This window comes from Macaca nemestrina, chromosome 14, assembly GCF_043159975.1.
Source record: "Macaca nemestrina isolate mMacNem1 chromosome 14, mMacNem.hap1, whole genome shotgun sequence".
NCBI lineage: Eukaryota > Metazoa > Chordata > Mammalia > Primates > Cercopithecidae > Macaca > Macaca nemestrina.
Genome location: NC_092138.1, coordinates 48754227 through 48770563, shown reverse-complemented (window position 1 = coordinate 48770563; position 16337 = coordinate 48754227). Strand labels below are relative to the sequence as shown.

Here is a 16337-nt window from a genome sequence, read left to right as displayed (position 1 = left end):
TAGAATAACCTAGGTTTCAGGCCTCTGCCTAAATTCAGCTTTTTAATTATTCTAATTTGTTAATCATGAAGAATAAACACTTGAGCAAGTCAGCATGTTCAAAAACCTGAGCTCCTTTCCTTTCTCAAGTAGACTCCCTTTCTAAACACCCCATTTCAGAAAGTTATACCACCAGGCTGTGTTTCCCTTCCTTTCACTCGCCCAGTACAGTCTATCACTAAGTCCTGGTGAAATGTCTCTTTATTTTCTCTTTTTCACACTTTAGTGTAGGCCTTCATCATCTCATAGCCAGACAACTGTCATTGGTTTCTCCACTTCTAGACTCTTTAAAAAAGAAAAAAAAAAGAAAAAAAAAAAGAAAAATGAGGTCTCTCTCTTTTGCCCAGGCTGTAGTGCAATCATAGCTTACTGCAGCCTTGAACATCTAGGCTCAAGCCATCCTCCTGCCTCTGTCTCCCTAGTAGCTGGGATTATAGATATGGGCCACTCTGCTGGCTCCAGTTCTATGCTGTTATCCTCTCAGCCCATGCATTCTTGCTGGAATAGTCTCCTTGGAAAATAGGGCTGGTCAGATCACTCCCAATCCAGAGTCTGAAGTCAGCAGCTGAGTCAGCCCTTCCTGGTGTGATTTTCAGCCTCATGCATATCCCTAGGCCAAAGGCTCTGGACTGTCCCACCAAGTGCCCCCTGCCTTCTCCAAATGGAGCCTTTGCTCAAATCCCTGTCTTTGCACAGATACCTACATTCACCATTGTCCAGTCATGCCTGAGGTGTAAAATCTGACCATTCTCAGCTCTGGTGAAATTTCCTCACAAAGGCTGAGTTTATTACACATTTTCCTATCCTCACATGAAAACAAGTATGTCCTTATTTCCTTCCTTTGAGGTCCACTTAGCATGCTATGGAATTCTTCCACTTGTTTTAGTAGTATATTTAACGATTTATATAATAATCTGCTCAGTTAATCGGGAAATCTATTTGTCGGGGGAGGCTGCAAGTCTATCTCGTTCTTGGGTTTTTTCATATTGTCTAGCCTAGTGCTTTGGACCTATAGTTGCTGTATATAATTGAATAGTAGACATTCAAACATGACTTTCAATGAGGTACTAGAATAGGTTCAATGTATATAATCTAAGTTTTCTTACCTTTATTTGTGAAGAGTAAAAGCAAAAATTTGATGTTATCCCATTTTAGTAGAGTGTTCTGAAATATTCCTTTGCAGCTACTAAGATGCTGAGGCCTTGGAGTCTTTCTTATTTTTCAACTGGAGTAAACTTTCTTTGAAAAGAGAGTAACTTCAGGTCCATGAGAAAGTGGGAGCCCATGAAGAGTTGGGGATGTATAGGGTTTTGGTGTCTGCTCAACATGGGGTTAGATCTTGGCTCTTGAGCAGATTTTTTGACTTCTCTGACAGGACTCAGGTTCTCCATCTGCAAACTGTTGATAATATCTGCCTAAGTTATTTTGCAAATTTTGGATGATGGATGTATGCGTCTAGAACAGTGCCTGTTGCACAGTGGGCATGCCAAAAATGCAATAACGGGCAATTATTTTCATAGCCCTTCCACAGGGTTCAGTTAGAAAGTGGGGCATCTGCAAGTGCAGCTGCAGACTGAAAACTAACCTTATTTCAAAAGCTCACCTTGCACAATGGTTCTTATTAAAATGTGAGATTGTTTATAAAGCAGAAGATTACTTGACAGCTGACCCTGAAAATGGAGTTTGAGCTCAGGCAGGAAGGGCCAGATGTGCTGTGCTATTCCAAGCTGGGCATCTCCTCCCCAGCAGGTGAGCTCTTCAGGCCAGAATAAGCAGATGTTTGGTTTTCTGGGGTGAGAAGGCAGGACAAGGTCCTGTTTGCTCTTTCACAATGTGAGTGGCTGTGAAAGGTTGCGCTTTGGGAAGCTTGCTAGGAGCTGTCACACGTGCATGGCTTTGAAATGCGGCCTTAAAACAAATTCATCACTCTCATTGCATTTCCATTGTGGGGTTGGGGGTGGATCCAAGAAAGGATCGGAGAAGAGAATTTGGTCAATTGGAGAGCTGGCAGTTGAGTACATACTATGACCAGGTACTGCTTTTGAGTGCTAGGGGCAATGAGGGGAATGGTGACACAGAATTTAATGATAAGATCTAGTTCCACCTGAGTCTAGAACAATCGTTTTTGACTTTTTCGTGTTTTTCCTCTTTCTTTTTTTTGGCAGGGTCTCATTCTCTTACCCAGGCTGAAGTGCAGTGGCATGATCTAGGCCCACTGCAACCTCCGCCTCCTGGGTTCAAGCAATTCTGCCACCTCAGCCCTCCCGAGTAGCTGGCATTACAGGCACGCTCCATCATGCCAAGTAAATTTTTGTATTTTTTGGTAGAGACAGGGTTTTGCCGTGTTGCCCAGGGTGGTCTGGAGCTCCCAACTTTGAGTGATCCACTGCCATGGCCTCTCAAAGTGCTGGAATTTACAGCCGTGAGCCACCACGCCTGCAGTTGTGGACTTTCTCTGAGGAAAACGTGTACATACACATGCCATTTTACATACAATTCCAAGAGGCTCATGGGTCCCCTGAAGTTCAAGGAACCCAAGTTAAGAATCCTTTATTTAGTAATTAAAATCTAGTGGAAAACATAAACATGAACTTTAGATTCAGAAACACTTACTTCAAGTTTGTGTTCCACCCCTTACCAGCTGTGTATCTCTTTTTCTTTTTCTTTTTTTTTTTTTTTGAGATGGAGTCTCGCTTTGTTGCCCAGACTGGAGTGCAGTGGCACAATCTTGGCTCACTGCAAACTCTGCCTCCTGGGTTCACACCATTCTCCTGCCTCAGCCTCCCGAGTAGCTGGGACTACAGGCACCTGCCACCATGCCCGGCTAATTTTTTTTGTATTTTTAGTAGGGAAGGGGTTTCACCGTGTTAGCCATGATGGTCTTGATCTCCTGACCTCGTGATCCGCCCGCCTCAGCCTCCCAAAGTGCTGGGATTACAGGTGTGAGCCACCATGCCCGGCCCAGCTGTGTATCTCACTGAATGAAAGATCTTGGATGATTTAAGCTCTGTAAGCCTTAGACAGACACCTCCTATGGTAGCTGAGAATAATAGCAGCAGCATCTGATGGGGTTGTAATGAAGACGAAATAAGTTAATAAGGAAAAAAGCCATTATTAGCAGTATGCCCAGCATATGGTAAATGATCTACACATGGTAATAAAATTATTACTAGTGATCCTGCTATAAGGGAGACACTAAAGTATGGCAGTAATTCCTATTGGCATCTGAGAAGAAAGTATGAACCACAGTTTTCAGTTGAGGTTTTGTATGTGAAAGAATTGTGGAAATCAGCATGGTGGGGGTTTCTGTTACAGGCAACAAATTTATTATAACTGTCTCATGCCAGTTTATAAAAGAAGGCAACCACAGCAGGATTCCATAGGGATGTTTCAGTGGTTATATAGTCCATGAAGATGACCTCATTGGATGGAATAAATCTCTCTCAGTGACAGCTAAATACTGAGCTATAATTCATTAGCAATAATGAAGAAAAAGGATAAGATGATGATGATAACAGCCATGAGCTAGTGAGGCTTTTCATGTGCCAGGCATTGTGCTAAGTGCCTCACATTTGTTTTGGTTTGTGGTTTTGTGGGGTCCTTCCTGATGAAGCTTGAGGACTTTGACTTGGTGTAGCTGGAGGACAGCAGGCTGTGTGCACACGTGTGCATGTGTGCACTAGCTAACCCAGTTTCTTATCAGCTTTCACTCATTTGACTGCTTTTGGAGCCATGACTTTTAACATTTTGGAATGTCCTCATTGGAAAATGAAAGTTTATCATGCAACGTGTAAGATTACAACCACAAGACTCAGGAAAGCGTCCCTGAGCTTGGGGGAGAGTTACAATTAACCTCGTAAAGAGTGCGGATGAAAGTCTTTCCCATAGTTACAATCAAAGACACTTTAGGCCACTCTTTCCCCAGAGGAATAGTTGCTTTTTATGGCATGTTTTAAAGTTTTATTTCAAAAACAGTCAGCATCTTAAAGCAGAATGCTGTATGCACCCCAGGACTTCACTTACAATGTGTTTTTAGTTTTCTCAATCATATTACCAAGTTTCTGGCCACGACATGAGCTGCTACCCTCACAGATCTGCACGCAGAAGGATTTAGCCTGACTTGCTTGTGCTTGTAGCAAGAGCTCGCTTCCAGATCTCTCTGCTATTTTCTGCTGAGAGGGAAGTTAGGAGTCGGCATTATTATGTTAGAAAAGACCACCTTTTCCAGCCCTCACATTTTTCAGTCCTAGAGAAGAGATAAACCCCAGTTCCATGCAGTTCTTTCTACTCTTAGTACTCAACTGCTCCTCAAACCCAAGAGAACAATTTTTTTGCCCATAACCTGGCTTAGAGTGCTTCCTAATTATGTCATATGTGTGCACACATGGGCATATCTATGTGTTTTAACTTAAATATTGGAATGTTATGTTTTTTCCTAAGACATAGGCACTGTGACTGGATTACCTTTGGATGATAATCTTTCAGTGAGCACCTAAGTATGGCAGGGAAAGATAAGTAGTCTAGTAGCACCAAGGTGCTGAAGTACTGCTGTGTTAGTTCGCAACTGTGTTTGCGTGGAGTTTCAGGGTGAGTGAAACTTACATCTCTCTTGGTCTGTCTGCTCCACTTGAGCTGCAGTTCTTTCTTTTGGGTCTCACTTTTCCCTCAGCACAATTTTCAGCTTCTGCTGGGCCTTGGGTTTTCTTGTTCAAAGAATGTTTTATGTGCTCCCTCCACCATAATATGTGCTCTGATAATGGCTAGAGAAAAGCATGGGGTTTGAACCAAATCTGACTTTGTATGGTCTCATTTATGCAGTGTATGTATAAATTTGTATGCTGTCATTTGTACAATGCATAGGACTGCTGTGGAGGCCTTCTCACTTGTCACTATGCCTAGAGTTTATCCTTTGATCCATTGACCCTGATGTCAGGGTGTAGCTTTGTTACACAAGTGCAAATCATACCTGCCACCTGTTAAAAATCCTCTAAACCTCCTCATTGCCTGGAGTAGGGAGGGCAAATGATTCAATTTCAGGTGCCAATTGGCAGGGGTGTCTGAAGTTTGTGCTCTCTGAAGTGCATAAAGTGCTATGATAGACATGTCTGATATATGTGCAGAGTGGTAGTAGCAGCAGGTGTGCCACCTCATCACTAAGAGGACAAGGTCTGAACTTCTAAGCATGGTCCATAAGACTCTTCTTGATCTGGTTTCTGTCTACCTGTCCAGAACTATTTATCCTTCCCCAGCCTGCACCCTCCCCGCTTCCCCAGCACCCGTGCTGTCACTCCAGCATGGCTTTGCATCTGCCCAACTTCCACTGGAAATCTCTTGCCTGTTGTTCCTCCATGGCTGCCTCATCCTTCAACACCTGATTCAAGTATTACTGCCTTTGAAGCCTCCCCACTTTTTTGCTCCTTAGCCACACCTACACGGTCATGATGATGCCAACCTTGATCATATGGTCAAGGTTGAGGGTCTGCCAGATTTCTCCACTGTAAAGTCACCATGTTCCCTTTGTATCTTATTATGATGGAGAGAGATTCTGATATTATACCAATATCCTGTTTCTTACCAAAACTTTACCCATCAGCCTTAGCATCCATCCATTGTTGAATGAATCCACCTGAATCTACCACTGTCACCACCATGGTTGCCAAATGGTGATGGCTTATTTTAATCATTTCTTCTACATTTATTATTTGGCATTCTGTAAGAAAGAGCTTTCTCTTCTCCCCCATTTATACATGTGTACATATATACGTATATATATATACACACACATATATATATCTTAGTATGTACTCATTGATCTATTTTGTTCAGTGGGTTATAACCTATTACTATCATCATTTATTTTAATGCTCAAATTATTCCATTTGAGCTCCTTCCAGCTGTCTCCCGTGTCCTTTTGACATATGTTCCTTATCCATTCAGCATTTCCTGACTTTCTGACACAAGATATTCCAAGCTCATCTTGTATTTCTCTACCTCAACCGTCAAACTTTTTTCTAACAGCTCTGCCTCCTTTTACTTGAGGTTAATATTTAGAAACCAAGGTCTGATTGTTCACTGTGTTTGTTGCTTCTATATAGATACACAACCCAACGTGCATATCAATGTGCACATATACATAATACACACAAACACATGGAAAATAACTCTTTCCATATCTGTGCATGTATATGAAAAACCCATCAGTTCATACCAATACTTCAAATTCCATTTCAACATTCCAGAGATCTTTCTAGCTTTCTTCTTTCCATGTTTAGAAATAGATTTTGAGGATGAGAACCCGGCTCCTTCTATTTTGAATATATTTACTAATTTGTAAAACATAACCAATCTTCCTTGCTATTCTGGATGCCTCTTCTGCCCCATTGTACCTACAACCCCTTACTGTCTGCTTCCTTGGCCATAAGGGCACACTGCCACCAACATAAGACATAAGGACCCCGAGTTTTTAGATACTGAGCACCAATGTCAAGAAGGGAAGATGGGTCGTGGTAGGTGAGTTCCTTTAAGGCAAGGAAATATGTACATTATCTTTCTTTCTAATTATTACCCAACACAGTACATGGCATATAACAAGAGCTTTGCGAATGTCATATGGATGAATGAATAAGTGGGCAAATACATGAAAAGACAAAATGGTACATTGTTTAACTTGTGAATATTACAGGGATTACCGGGATCAGGATATAATAGGTAAGACCAAGCACTTTCTGTATCTGAGAAGATTTTTGTCTCTTTTCACTCAAGTGAGTAGCTTTGGAAAGCTGCAGAGGAAAGGGATCAGATACCAGGGATACCTGCTTAAGTAGCCAGATGAGCTGAAAGAAACTCTGGTCTGGAATTAGTTGACAGATGAGGCACCCAGTTTGTCTTACCAGTGCAGCACCAGGCACATGAGAGCCATTTAACCAGGATGTGTAATGATGATAACAATGGCAAGACACGTCTGGGTTTTGGCTGTTTCATTTTGTTTGAGATTGCTGTGTGTGTGCTCTAGAGATAATACAAGGCAACACTCTAGAGAAATCATTCCTATCTACCTATGTGTTTCTGAAATTTCATTTGGCATGCAGTGTCCTATGATACCCGTCTACAACTCTGCTGAGATGTGCAGCTGTATGGCAACTGTATTGAATGCCACTTTAAAGGTGCTGGTACTTTAGATGATTCTTCTCTAGTAGTGTGCAGTTGTACATAAATATGCACAAAGCTCATTTTATGCATAATTAAAACCAGTTATCATTCCATTAGAGTTTTCACCAACCTTTACATGGTAACTACCTGTACGACACTGACAATAAATAAATAACATATTATTTTGTTGACTCATTTTGAGAACAGATTCTGTTGGGTGGTCACTTGAACTACTTTCCCAACCCCATTTCTCTTGCCTATTTTCCGGTGTTCTGACTCCACACCTTTGATTTTGCAGCTCCCTGTGCAGCTGGGGGTGGCTTTATGCCCTGATTTTAGTCAGTGAGAGGGCTGTGGGGAGTGTTTTTTTCACTTTTCCTTTGTCTGGTGGCAGAGGGTGGGATCCTGAGTACCTGAGGTTGCTGCCACTGCTTTCGGGAATGGCCTTTGCCTCCCCATGTGTACTCCAGGTTGGAAATGGCCATGGCCTCAGACCCAGAAGGACTCGAGACTTAGTGCAGTGTAGGCACAAAGAAGAGAAGAAGACGTAGGGGCTGGACAAAGGAATAGCAAAGAGGAGAGCATAAGGAAAGAGATGGAATTTTGTAGAAGCTGGAGGAGGCCCTGCTGTTGGTACCTTGGGCTTCTTAGAGCCTCAGAGATGGAGACTCCAGGTCCACTTCCTCTTGAATGCCCTTCTGTGTCTGATCTGGTTCTATGAGGGTCCTTTGTAGCCCTAGACTGTTTGTGTAGCATGACTCACGTCAGGTTTTGAGTTTTTTTGTAGACCTTCTGTTCTAATAAGGTTGTAAAGATTGAGATAATACAGATAAACAGGTAAGAACTGTGCCTGCCACACAGTCAATGCAAATGTCGAATATTCATATTGTTATCATTGAAGTTGTACAAATGTATTGGTGCACAAATTCTATACATTTATGAACAAAAGGGCAAAGGTCTCATGGAGAGCAGTCTCCAGCCAGTCTAATAGAAACGTATGGTGTTTGTTTCTTCAGTAATTTGAGATGAGAACAAGAAGATGGCTACTTTGCAAAGATGAGAGTAAGCTGAGAATTTTATTTTTGTGAATCTTATTTTTTGTAAAGAAGGGCTATCTTCTACCAGAAATAAAAAATGGAATGAATGCCCTGCCTGTTTTCTCCTAACACCTCTTCATTCCCTTGAACTTTGCCAGCATCTGGGAGGTCCAGTAGGAAATGCTCTTTAAATCCTCTGCATTCTTCCAGAAGCCCAAGGGGTTTAACAAGTTCTGACTTCAGTGAAAACATATAAACCAAAAGTACAATTTTTCCAACGTTGTTCTTTATACTAGAAATCTTCTTGTGTTTGTCAAGTAACAAAAGCAAAACCTGGCTCTTTTGTTATTGATTACTAGTGAATCAATATAAAACAGGATATTTGGGGGTGAGAGTGGGTTACCTTTAACATTTTACATTGCTATATTTTATTGAAGGAGTGCGTTTTACACTATCTGTAAATTTTAATTTCCAGTGAGAATATATTGAAAAAGTACAGTTGGAAAGGGGTAACTTAAAAATTTTCCCTTTGGGCTAAACATCTGAGGAAAAGTAGAGAAAAAAATCGTTAGTGAAATCAGAGACAACTTTGACATACCGAATTATGAACACACAGCACAGGGAAGTAATTTCATTCCAGCTGCTCAGCTGTGGTAATAATCAAACTTGAAGTCCAGCCTCCTACTTGTTTTGGAAAGTAGGGGGTGTCTTATAACAGTGAGTTAGGTCCCTAAGAATCACATGCTTGTTGAAGAATATTTTTGGTAGTCAAAGAAACAGGCGTAGTGAAATGAGGACATTTTTTCTAAAATCATGCCATTCATTGTTTAAATTATCTTTCTTTTGCTTTAGTGACATTATAGGGGATTTGGTTCCTATTTTGAAAAGCTCCATAGAGACAGAAAATATAGATTAGCACTGGTACATTTTGATGGAAGATGCGACAGTTGAGATTTTGGTTATCTGTTGGAATTCTGAAAGTTTGGAGAATTGAAGCAAGCAGCAGTGGGGCATGGGGAATATTCAGTTTTGGCAGCTTACAAGCAGTGGGGAAAATCCTCGCTGCTCAATTGAATTCGACATTGGCTATCAAGTCAGGATCTTCCTGTCTGCACATCTTGCTCCACCACTTGCTGCTGCAGAAAGGCCCCACTCGGGACAAAATCACTCCCTTTGGTAGCTGTTCAGGTAGGAAAAGGTATGGGTTGGGTAGGAGGGCTGGTGCAGGTCAGACTGGGGTTGGGGGTGAGGGGACAGGGAAGCCCAGGGGAACCCATTTATCCTCCTCATTACCTGCAGCATGAGACAGGGCCACGCTTAGAGAAGGAAAGACTCCTGAAGCCTTAACGCAGGGAGACTTTGGCACTGAAAACCTGACATGGAGGCTAAGAGACCTTGGGCTAAGTTTTGGGGCTCAAGGCAGTGGGACAACTATAAACATTGAAATGCCGGGGAAGCTGCATAGCAATAGTAATTCAGAAGGCACTTGAGGACTCCAGGACTTCCAGTAATTCCATCCGTGTCATAAAACGCATGCTTGTACCCCAGAGACTGTTGGGACACTGGGACAGTCTCTTGAAGGAGATGAAATGCAACTGTTCCAGGAATCTTGTCCTTTGGGCCTTTTGGCCCCACTCAAGTTGTCGCCAGTTCACCTGCTGAGACACAAAGCACAACTCTAGGGCTGTGTCTCATATGCGTGTAGATAGATTTGGGTAGGGAGCAGTGGCAGCGACCACAGCCTAGGGCCAGTGTTTGTTTAAAGACTCATCCAGAACTTCCAGTTCTTTGCCTGAACTTGAAGCTAGGAGAGGAGAGGAGGAATCTTTTATGAGCTGCTTGGGGTTAATCTGACCTCGAAGGTGACAGCTGAGGGTAATCCTAGCCAATACCTAAGCATCCCCAAGAAAGGGGCAGTGAACACACAGCACTTGATCGTTATTTATGCAGGATGAGGAAAGGGACTTGTGGAGGGAGAAATGATGAAGCAGATTAATACATGTTGAGTGGTTGATGTCAGCTGGCTGGTTGAAATTAACATGGTGTATAGCATAACTGTTGTCATTTTTACCTCAATTAATTTTATGAGACATTTAACATATTCACACATCAAGCCAAACATCTGGGGCTATATGGATGGTGGCATTTATCCAGCTGTTTACACTCCCTACTTTCCAAGTATCAGCCACGCTCACTGGGTCCCATCCACTTGCAAGCTTAGTAAGGCAGAGGCCATACAATCCCCAACTCCAAGCTCTGTGCTTATGGGTAGAGGAGTGTCCTTATATTCTGAGAGATCAAGTTGAATTTTCCTCAGAAAGGAATGAGATGTAATGAAAAGAACATCCTTTTAGGAGTCAGCAAAAGAGGCATTAGCCCTGGTTTTAAAATGGACTGTTCTATGATATTGAGCAGGTTCTTAACCCCATTGGCCTTGCTTCCTCATCTGGGATATTGGTGATGGCGGCAGCTGTAGCAGAAGTAATAATTTCTGCCCTGCTTAGCTCTCAGGGCTGCAGAAAGAATAAGATAAGACTGTATAGCAAAGCTCTAGAAACTGTGTGTTTCACAAATTGTTCATCCAAAAATATTAAGTGTGTAGGTGTTCCAGGCAATGTGCTTAGCTGTTTATATAATAGTGAACAAGATACCCCCTTCCTCACCAAGGAATCTAGTTTGGGTGATAAAAAAGCATTTTTTAATATTGTGGAATTAATGCTGTGATAAAAGTAATCTACAGTGTGCTGTGCAAGCAACCCAGTCTTGGGTAGGGGTGAGATAGTGGGTCACGAACAGTTACTGTTTTAAAATAGGGATTAGAGGGGCTTTGGGGTTTTTTTTTTTTTTTTTTTTTTTTGCAATGCCTGGAAGAGAGCCTTGGAAAGATTTGTTTAGCACAGCTGTTGGGTTTTGTCCGAAATTCACAGGGTCCTAGATTGCTTGCGAAGAGAGTGAAACTCCAATCAAGTGAGCTTGCTGGTTTTTGGCTGGAGGACACTAAAAGGCCATGTGGGAACAAGCCTACTGCAGCTGACACAAACTTCAGAGTGTGAGAAGGGACGCTTCCTTTGGTTGTTGGCTCTGCATTTATCATCAGCTTAAATCAAGATCCTGTTATATCCAGGTGGTTGGACTAAAGCCTATTAGCCTCAAGGGAAGCTCTTACTTAAGCAGATACATGCTTGTTTCATGTAGGCCCCACTGCTTAGGGATTTGTATTCATATTTCCTTAATTTGGCCAAAAAAAAAAAAAAAAAAAAACTGCAAAAAGAGAACAGAGTGGGCCCCCATGTGTCTCATTTCCAGCATCAACAGTGATCAGGGTTTTGCCACATTGGGTTCATCCATCAATCCCAGTCATGCATCAATCCCAGTCATGCATCAATCCCAGCCAGCCATGTTTTTCACCCCTACCTACCTTATTATGCTTCTCTAAAAGTAGGGGCATTTTTAGCTGGGTGCAGGGGCTCACGTCTGTAATCCTAGCACTTTGGGAGGCTGAGGTGGGTGGATTACCTGAGGTCAGGAGTTCGACACCAGCCTGGCCAACATGGAGAAGCCCCATCTCTACTAAAAATACAAAAATTAGCCAGGTGTAGTGGCATGTGCCTGTAATCCCAGCTACTCGAGAGGCTGAGGCAGGAGAATCACTTGAACCTGAGAGGCAGAGGTTTCAGTGAACTGAGATCATGCCACTGTATTCCTACCTAGGCAACAAAAGCGAAACTGCATCTCAAAAAAAAAAAAAAAAAAAAAAAAAAAGACATTTTCTGAACCATGTTGCCACTACCTATCGCATCAAAAAATCCAAGGCGTTTTAGAAAACTTTTTTCACTGTCTATTTCTCCCCAAAATGTTACTTTGAGAAACTTCAAATGTATAACACACTTAAGAGAATTTAAAAGTGAATGGCTACGTATCTGTCACTTAGATTCTATCATAACATTGACACATCTCTACATCTATTCATTCCATTATCCATGCATCTTTAAAAAATGTATTTCTGTCCGGGTGCAGTGGCTCACACCTGTAATCCCAGTGCTTTGGGAGGCCAATGCAGGTGGATAGCTTGAGCCCATGAGTTTGAGACCAGCCTGGGCAACAAGAGGAAACCTCATCTCTACAAATAACAAAAAAGGGAAGACTGGCAAGATGGCCGAATAAAAACAGCTCCAGTCTGCAGCTCCCAGCGAGTCCAATGCAGAAGGCAGGTGACTTCTACATTTGTAACTGAGGTACTCACTTCATCTCACTGGGACTGGTTAGACAGTGGCTGTGCCCTCAGAGGATGAGCAGAAGCAGGGTGGGGCGTTGCTCACCCAGGAAGCATAAGGGGTTGGGGAACTTCCTCCCTTAGCCAAGGGAAGCCGTGAGGGACTGTGTCATGAGGGACAGTGCTATCTGGCCCAGATACTACGTTTTTCCAATGGTCTTCCCAACCTGCAGACCAGGAGATTCTCCTGTGTGCCTATACCACTGGGGCTCTGAGTTTCAAGAACAAAACTGGGCAGCTGTTTGGGCAGATACTGAGCTAGCTGCAGGAGTTTTTTTTTTTTTTTTTTTTCCATACCCCAGTGACGCCTGGAACACCAGTGAGACAGAACTGTTCACTCCCCTGGAAAGGAGGCTGAAGTCAGGGAGCTGAGTGGTCTTGCTCAACAGATCCTTCCCCCATGGAGCCCAGCAAGCTAAGATCCACTGGCTTGAAATTCTTGCTGCCAGCACAGCAGTCTGAAGTTGACCTGGGACACTCAAGCTTGGTTGGGAGAGGGGCATCCACTAATACTAAGGCTTGAGTAGGCAGTTTTCCCCTTACAGTGTAAACAAAGCCACCAGGAAGTTTGAACTGGGTGTAGAACCCACCACAGTGTGGCAAAGCTGCTGTAGCCAGACTGCCTCTCTAGATTCCTCCTCTCTGGACAGGGCATCTCTGAAAGAAAGGCAGCAGCCCCAGTCAGGGGCCTATAAATAAAACTCCCATCTCCCTGGGACAGAACACCTGGGGTAAGGGGTGGCTGTGGACACAGCTTCAGCAGACTTAAATGTTTCCGCCTGCCAACTCTGAAGAGAGCAGCAGATCTCCCAGGACAGCTGTTGAACTCTGCTAAGGGACAGACTGCCTCCTCAAGTGGGTCCCTGACCCCCATGCCTCCTGACTGGGAGACACCTCCCAGCAGGGGTAGACAGACACCTCATACAGGAGAGCTCCAGCTGGCATCTGGCAGTTGCCCCTCTGGGATGAAGCTTCCAGAGGAAGGAGCAGGCAGCAATCTTTGCTGTTCTGCAGTCTCTGCTAGTGATACCCAGGCAAACAGGGTCTGGTGTAGACCTCCAGCAAACTCTAGCAGACCAGCAGAAGAGGGGCCTGACTGTTAGAAGGAAAACTAACAAACAGAAAGCAATAGCATCAATATCAACAAAAAGGATGCCCACATAAGAATCCCATCCAAAGATCACCAACATCAAAGACTAAAGGTAGATAAATTCATGAAGATGAGGAGAAAACAGTGCAAAAAGGCTGAAAATTCCAAAAACCAGAATGCCTCTTCTCCTCCAAAGGATCATAACCCCTCACCAGTAAGGGAACAAAACTAGACAGAGAATGAGTTTGACAAATTGACGGAAGTAGGCTTCAGAAGGTGAGTAATAACAAACTCCTCCAAGCCAAAGGAGCATGTTCCTACCCAATTTCAAGGAAGCCAAGAACCTTGATAAAAGGTTACAGAAACTGCTAACTAGAATAACCAGTTTAGAAAACAACATAAATGACCTGATGGAGGTGAAAAACACAGCACAAGAACTTGGTGAAGCATACACCAGTATCAATAGCCAAATCGATCAAGTGGAAGAAAGGATATCAGAGATTGAAGATCAACTTGATGAAATAAAGCGTGAGGACAAGATTAGAGAAAAAAGAATGAAAGGAAACAAACAAAACCTCCAAGAAATATGGGACTATATGAAAATACCAAACCCTCTTTTGATTGGTGTACCTGAAAGTGATGGGGAGAGTGGAACCAAGTTGGAAAACACTTTTCAGGATATTATCCAGGGGAACTTCCCCAACCTAGAAAGACAGGCCAACATTCAAATTCAGGAAATACAGAGAACACCACAAAGATACTCCATGAGAAGAGCAACCCCAAGACATACAATCATCAAATTCACCAAGTTTGAAATGAAGGAAAAAAATGCAAATGGCACTGAGAGAGAAAGGTTGGGTTACCCACAAAGGGAAGCCCATCAGACTAATAGTGGATCTCTGCAGAAACCCTACAAGCCAGAAGAGAGTGGAGGCCAGTATTCAACATTATTAAAGAAAATGATTTTCAACCCAGAATTTTATATCCAGCCAAACTAAGCTTCGTAAATGAGGGAGAAATAAAAGCCTTTACAGACAAGCCAATAGTGAGGGATTGTGTCACTACCAGGCCTGCCTTACAAGAGCTCCTGAAAGAAGCACTAAATATGCAAAGGAAAAACCGGTACCAGCCCCTGCAAAAACATAACGAAATGTAGAGACCGTTGACACTATGAAGAAACTGCATCCACTAATGTGCAAAATAACCAGCTAGCATCATAATGACAGGATCAAAGTCACACATAACAATATTAACTTTAAATGTAAATGGGCTAAATGCTGTAATTAAAAGACACAGACTGGCAAATTGGATAGTCAAGACCCATCGGTGTGCTGTATTCAGGAGACCCATCTCACGTGCAAGGACACACGTAGGCTCAAAATAAAGGAATGGAGGAAGATCTACCAAGGAAATGGAAAGCGCACACACACACACACCCACACACACAAAAAAAAAAAAAAAAAGAAAAAGAAAAGGGGTTGCAATTCTAGTCTCTGATAAAACAGAGTTTAAACCGACAAAGATCAAATAAGACCATGGCATTACATAATGGTAAAGGGATCAATGCAATAAGAAGAGCTAACTATTCTAAATATATGTGCACCCAATACAGGAGCACCCAGATTCATAAAGCAAGTTCTAAGAGACTTACAAAGAGACTTAGACTTCCGCACAATAATAGTGGAAAACTTTAACACCCCACTGTCAATATTAGATCAATGAGACAAAATTAACAAGGATATTCAGTACTTGAACTCACCCCGGACCAAGTGGACCTAATAGATACCTACAGAACTCTCCACTCCAAATTAACAGAATATACGTTCTTAGCACCACATCATACTTATTCTAAAATTGACCACATAATTGGAAGTAAAACACTTCTCAGCAAGTGCAAAAGAACGGAGATCATAACAGTCTCTCAGGCCACAATGCAATCAAATTAGAATTCAGGATTAAGAAACTCACTCAAAACCACACAACTACATGGAAAGTGAATAACCTGCTCCTGAATGACTACTGGGTAAATAACGAAATTAAGGCAGAAATAAATAAGTGATTTGAAACCAATGAGAACAAAGAGACAACGTACCAGAATCTCTGGGATACAGCTAAAGCAGTGTGTAGAGGGAAATTTATAGCACTAAATGCCCACAGGAGAAAGTGGGAAAGATCTAAAATCAACACCCTAACATCACAATTAAAAGAACTAGAGAAGCAAGAGCAAACAAATTCAAAAGCTATCAGAAGCCAAAAAATATCTAAGATCAGAGCAGAACTGAGAGAGATAGAAACATGAAAAACCCTTCAAAAAAATCAGTGAATCCAGGAACTGGTTTTTTGAAAAGATTAACAGAGTAGACCACTAGCCAGACTAATAAGAAAAGAGAGAAGAATCAAATAGGTACAATCAAAAATGATAAAGGGGATATCACCACTGATCCCACAGAAATACAAACTACCATAAGCACATCTATGCAAATAAATTAGAAAATCTAGAAGAAATGGATAAATTCCTGGAAACATACATTCTCCCAAGACTAAACTAGGAAGAGTGGAATCCCTGAATAGACCAATAACAAGTTCTGAAATTGAGGCAGTAATTAATAGCCTACCAACCAAAAAAAAAGCCCAGGTCAAGACGGATTCACAGCTGAATTCTACCAGAGGTACAAAGAGGAGCTTTTACCATTACTTCTGAAATTATTTCAAACAATAGAAAAAGAAGGATGACTCCCTAACTCCTTTT

The 16337-nt window shown here is 42.3% G+C and overlaps 1 protein-coding gene across 6 annotated transcripts in view; it reads left to right on the top strand.

Annotated features, from left to right (window-relative positions):
• LOC105489062 (stabilizer of axonemal microtubules 1) overlaps positions 1-16337 on the top strand; it is a 120338-nt gene that overhangs the window by 66901 nt on the left and 37100 nt on the right. Inside the window, exon 2 of one of the 6 annotated variants that reach the window (XM_071077841.1) lies at positions 11153-11349. The exons of the other annotated variants lie outside the window; for them this stretch is intronic. The gene's annotated coding sequence lies outside the window, so the exon portion shown is untranslated. The remainder of the gene's footprint in view (positions 1-11152; positions 11350-16337) is intronic. 6 annotated transcript variants of the gene reach the window in all.